The sequence below is a fragment of the Cervus canadensis genome, chromosome 30, assembly GCF_019320065.1.
Source record: "Cervus canadensis isolate Bull #8, Minnesota chromosome 30, ASM1932006v1, whole genome shotgun sequence".
NCBI lineage: Eukaryota > Metazoa > Chordata > Mammalia > Artiodactyla > Cervidae > Cervus > Cervus canadensis.
Genome location: NC_057415.1, coordinates 11,225,914 through 11,231,913, shown reverse-complemented (window position 1 = coordinate 11,231,913; position 6,000 = coordinate 11,225,914). Strand labels below are relative to the sequence as shown.

General features: G+C 47.0%; 1 pseudogene; it reads left to right on the top strand.

Moving 5' to 3' along the window:
• Nucleotides 1–3,904: 3,904 nt before the first annotated feature.
• Nucleotides 3,905–6,000, top strand: part of LOC122431632 — a 32,148-nt pseudogene continuing 30,052 nt past the window's right edge.

Here is a 6,000-nt window from a genome sequence, read left to right as displayed (position 1 = left end):
AGGAGGCTCTTTAGTTCTTCTTCACTTTCTGTCATAAGTGTGGTGTCATCTGCATATCTGAGGTTATTGATATTTCTCCCAGCAATCTTGATTCCAGTTTGTGCTTCATCCAGCCTGACATTTCTCATGATGTACTCCGCATATAAGTTAAATTAGCAGGGTGACAATATACACCCTTGACGTATTCTTTTCCCGATTTGAAACCAGTCTGTTGTTCCATGTCCAGTTCTAACTGTTGCTTCTTGACCTGCATACAGATTTCTCAGGAGGCAGGTCAGGTGGTCTGGTATTTCCATCTCTTGAAGAATTTTCCATAGTTTGTTGTGATCCACACAGTCAAAGGCTTTGGAGTAGTCAATAAAGCAGAAGTAGATCTTTTTCTGGGACTCTCTTGCTTTTTCGGTGATCCAACAGATGTTGGCAATTTGATCTCTGGCTGCTCTGCCTTTTCTAAATCCAGCTTGAACATCTGGTTCACATACTGTTGAAGCCTGGCCTGGAGGATTTTGAGCATTACTTCGCTAGCATGTGAGATGAGTGCAATTGTGCAGTAGTTTGAACATTCTTTGGCATTGCCTTTCTTTGGGATTGGAATGAAGACTGACCTCTTCCAGTCCTGTGGCCACTGCTGAGTTTTCCAAATTTGCTGGCATATTGAGTGTAGCACTTTCACAGCATCATCTTTTAGGATCTGAAATAGCTCAGCTGGAATTCCATCACCTCCACTAGCTTTGTTCATAGTGATGCTTCCTAAGGCCCACTTGACTTTGCATTCCAGGATGTCAGACTCTAGATGAGTGATCACACCATCGTGATTATCTGGGTCGTGAAGATCTTTTTTGTATAGTTCTTCTGTGTCTTCTTGCTACCTCTTCTTAATATCTTCTGCTTCTGTTAGGTCCATACCACTTCTGTCCTTTATTGTACCCATCTTTGCATGAAATATTCCCTTGGTATCTCTAATTTTCTTGAAGAGATCTCTAGTCTTTCCCATTCTATTGTTTTCCTCTCTTTCTTTGCATTGATTACTGAGAAAGGCTTTCTTATTTCTCCTTGCTATTCTTTGAACTCTGCATTCAAATGGGAATATCTTTCCTTTTCTCCTTTACCTTTCACTTCTCTTCTTTTCTCAGCTATTGTAAGGCCTCTTCAGAAAACCATTTTGCCTTTTTGCATTTTTTTTTCTTGGGGATGGTCTTGATCACGCCTCCTGTATAATGTCACAAACTTCCATTCATAGTTCTTCAAGCACTCTGTCTATCAGATCTAATCCCTTGAATCTATTTCTCACTTCCACTGTATAATTAAATGATTTAGGTCAAACCTGAATGGTCTAGTTGTTTTCCCTACTTTCTTCAATTTAAGTTTGAATCTGGCTATAAGGAGTTCATGATCTGAGCCACAGTCAGCTCCCAGTCTTGTTTTTGCTGACTGTATAGAACTTCTCCATCTTTGGCTGCAAAGAATATAATCAATCTGATTTCAGTGTTGACCATCTGGTATGTCCATGTGTAGAGTCTTCTCTTTTGTTTTTGGAAGAGGGTGTTTGCTATGATCAATGTGTTCTCTTGGCAAAACTCTATTAGCCTTTGCCCTGCTTTATTTTGTACTCCAAGGCCAAATTTGCCTGTTACTCCAGGTATCTCTTGACTTCCTACTTTTGCATTCCAGTCCCCTATAATGAAAAGGACATCTTGTTTGGGTGTTAGTTCTAGAAGGTCTTGTAGGTCTTCATAGAACCATTCAACTTCAGCTTCTTCCACATTACTGGTTTGGGGACATAGACTTGGATTACTGTGATATTGAATGGTTTGCCTTGGAAACGAACAGAGATCATTCTGTCCTTTTGGAGATTGCATCCAAGTACTGCATTTCGGACTCTTTTGTTGACTCTGACGGCTACTCCACTTCTTCTAAGGGATTCTTGCCCACAGTAGCAGATATAATGGTCATCTGAGTTAAATTCACCCATTCCACAGCCTTGTCTATCTCAATGAAACTATGAACCATGCTGTGTAGGGCCACCCAAGAGGAACAAGTCATGGTGGAGGGTTCTGATAAAACATTGTCCACTGGAGAAGGGAATGGCAAACCACTTCAGTATTCTTGCCTTAGAATCCCATGAACAGTATGAAAAGGCAAAAAGATAGGACACTGAAAGATGAACTCCCCGAGTCGGAAGATACCCCATATGCTACTGCAGGAGAGTGGAGAAATAACTCCAGAAAGAATGAAGAGACGAACCCAAGGCAAAAACAATGCCCAGCTGTGGATGTGACTGGTGATGGAAGTCAAGTCCGATGCTATAAAGAACAATATTGCATAGGAACCTGGAATGTTAGGTCCACGAATCAAGGTAAACTGGAAGTGGTCAAACAGGAGATGGCAAGAGTGAACATCGACATTTTAGGAATCAGTGAACTAAAATGGACTGGAATGGTGTAACACTTTCCCCCAAAAGCCCTCCCATGCTCTTAAAACTAAGCATTAAATACACAGGAATCAGCACACACATATTTGCAACACTATCTGCAACACTGACATAAACTAGCCACAGACTCGCAGCATTCATTTTCAGCAGGGACCCTCTAGTCCTCCACGCTTCCTCTATTTCTCATCAGTTGGGCTGCAGCTGCAATATAATTCCCTCTGCAGCTGTGCCTGATCCCAGGCTGCCTTCCTACCAGCAGATCAGGGTTGGTGGTTAAGGGTAAAGTCCTCGGCACCGGGCTAAGTCATCCTTCCCAGGTAATTTGCTTCTGGAGATATCTGGAAATACATTCAGAGGCCCAGGCAGTCAAGTAGAGCGAATACTCCATCAGACAAATGACAGGCACCTCCATCACAAGAGGAGAGGGAGGGGGAGCCCATGCTGCCTGTTCACCGCCCACAAATGAGCTCAAAGGTGCAGGGAGCCTCTGGGCACCTCCCAGCTCCCACTAGGTGAGGGTCACCTTTCCACAGTGACAGCTATAGACTTGGGGGAAGTTCACCCTCTGCCTAGGCCAGTCTGGCTGTGACAGGGGTCCCTGGTAAGCTCCCAGGTCAGAACAGAAGGATGTTTTACCAGCTTCTGGCCTCCTAGGTACCGGAACACCTCCAGTTAGCCCTGAGAGAGATGACCTCATCTCTCTGAGAGAAAGCTCGTTCCTTCCCTTCCCTCCAGCCCACCTCCCCCACCCCACCTACCTCCCAGTCTTGACCACCGGCGCCGTCTCCTGGCAGTGTGCTTGCATGGCCAGTGAATAGTTGAGCGCCTTTTCCACCAGCTCCTTCTAACCAGGGCCTGTGGGACATGCACAGGTGTGGGGAGCGACTGACAGAGCTGAAGCACAGGACGCCCCAGGAGGGGCCTGCTTTCTGTCGCCAGAGCCAGGGTTAGCCGAGGCTCCTGCCTTCCCTGGACGAACAGGCACTTCAAGTACTGAGTCCTTCCCAAGGGCCCAGACTAGCACCTGAGTGCACCCGAGATCCCGCCCAATCAGGGAGCCGGTCCCGGCTGCCCCAAGACTAGCCCAACCCGGAAGTGGGACGGCCAACCCGGAAGTGGAAAACGGGAGAAACGTGGACCGCAGGCCGTGACGTTCTGCTCCAGGCCAGAAGAGGGCGCCTTCCTGGGAGGTGGCGGCTGTTCTCTGCGCAAAAGGCCCTTCTGCTCCGGACCTGCACATCCCGAGCTGCAGTCGCCCATTTTCAACGTGATGACCAACCAGGAAGAGACACTTCCTCCCAAAATTCCCACACAGAGACCGGACGGGCCCGGCTCTGTCCTCCCCACAGGCCGCGTGGCGTGGCGACCTCATTCTGAACACAGCACCAGCAGTCCCTTGCAGGCAGTGCAGGCTAAGAGGGTGGCTCCCCGCCCTTCTTGCAAAGACAGGACAAGGGCCTCGGGGGACAGTGCATGGCGCACAGCTCTGACCTGGGGAAGCGTTACAGCCCCCAGGGCCTCCCTCAGTGGACCACGTCATCACCTGCTTCCGTGAGGTTTGACTGCCTTGCTCTCAGACTTCAATACATGGGATGGAGCCCAAGGGAGGGTCACGTGGCCTGGTCTCCAGGCCACAAATGCAGGTGGTCATAGAGGACTTGAACTCAAGGTTTTTACTTCTACATTTTCCATCCTCTGCTCTTCCAACAGGACTTCCTGCCGTGGTGCGATGTCCCCTGGAGGACTGCGAGATCTGCTTTGCTCACACGAGGTGGTTGGACATGCAGAGCTAGGTGGAGATCTCTGGCCTCGCTCCCCCACAGTCTGTTGATGGTAACTCTCATTCATCCACCTCCACTGCCCTGGCCAAAGCTACCAACATCTCTTGCTTGGAAAACTGCAGCAGCCCCTTTGGAAGTCAAATAATAAATAAAAACATGTGTTCTGTTTACCTCACAGAGTCACAGTGAAGATGAAATGAAATAGTACCTGTGAAAATATGTATTCCCATACCTGGCACATTCTAGATGCTCAAAAATGTGTTTTTTATTTAAATGAGAAGTAATACCAAAGATCTGTTAAGCTGCAATATTAATAAATGCAAAACAAATTTTCAAAAAGAAACCTGCAGCTGTCTCCCAGCTAGTCCATCCATGCACTCTGGTCCCTAGTTCCTTCCACATACAGCAACTAGAACCAGATTTTCTAAAGCACAAATCTGATCATGTCCACCCTTCATATTCAACAGAAGTGGATTCGCTGCAGTACAAATGCCACCTGCTGCCTGAACCAGCTGAGGGTCTCCACTGGCCCTTTGTCTCTGGGAATGGTACCTGAGGCTTGTTCCATGAACGGTCCTATATCCAGCCACTGAGAAGACTCTATATGCATGATGCATATTAAGTTAGCTGAATCCGTCCTCCCTGCTATTACTGCATCTATGCCTCCCAACCCTGACTTAGAGAGCTGGGACTTCACTGAGTACACGGCTATATTGACTTGAGCTGTATTAAACGAGTGTTTAATACACTCGATGTTGGGCAGAATTTGATCTGAGTCCATAGAATATTATCCACCTCCACCTACTGTTGCCTACCATAATCTACCAAAAAATAATCTAATCCCTGTGTGTGACCACATAAAAGGTCATGTTTTCAACATAAGAAGAAAGATACAGGTGGAGGCTGAGGGGAGGTGGAACATCCCCAAGGAAACCCTGCTGCTTGGACACCTACAGTTCCTGGAGAGAAGTTCTACCTGGCAAGAAGTATCCACTATTTGAAGTTTGCAGGACTCCAGAAAAAATCCACAGAGTTTTACCCATGCTTTTTGAACTCTTAAAAACTCTCCTGGATGTATATCATGTGAAAATGATGCTGTCTCCCTATGTCTCTGTTTATTCATCCAACATACACATATGGAGTCCCTACAATGTGCCAGGCACATGTCTAAGACCTGAGGATTCAACAAAGCAGACCAAATTCTGCCCTCAAGAAGCTTATAATCTGAAGAATTCTGCAGGTTTGGTCCCAGTTATAGTCTCCTAATTGCACTGCTGGACAATTCTGATTAAAGCACAGGGTAGTCAGATCAATGATGGACAATATTGGTGACCCTCCCAGACCCCTTAGGGCCCTGTGTTAATAAACCCGGCACAATGACATGATGCAGAACCTTCCCTCCCCCAGCCCTCAACTCTTTATGCCATCTACTCTCTCCCAGTGAAATGTTTTAACCTGCTTATCTGTGTCCCTTCCAGCCCATCCATCCTCCTTGGCCCTTCTTCCTCTGTCATCCAGGAGAACTAAATCCCTGCTTCTAAAGTACACCCAGCATCCTGATCCATTCCCAGGAAGGATGTATTGATATTTTTCCCAAAGTGGAGAAAGCAAGAAGCCTTCATGTAGGAAGACACATCCAGCATGGATTTCTATATAGACTCACAGGGAAAAGGCCGTCCTGGTGAGGAGAAGCCAGAAGCAGGAAAGGAAAGGGGAGCAGAGGCAGTGATTTCATCTCAGAGGACACAGAGGGTGAGAGGAGGAGGAATGGGGAGGACTGAGAGCAGG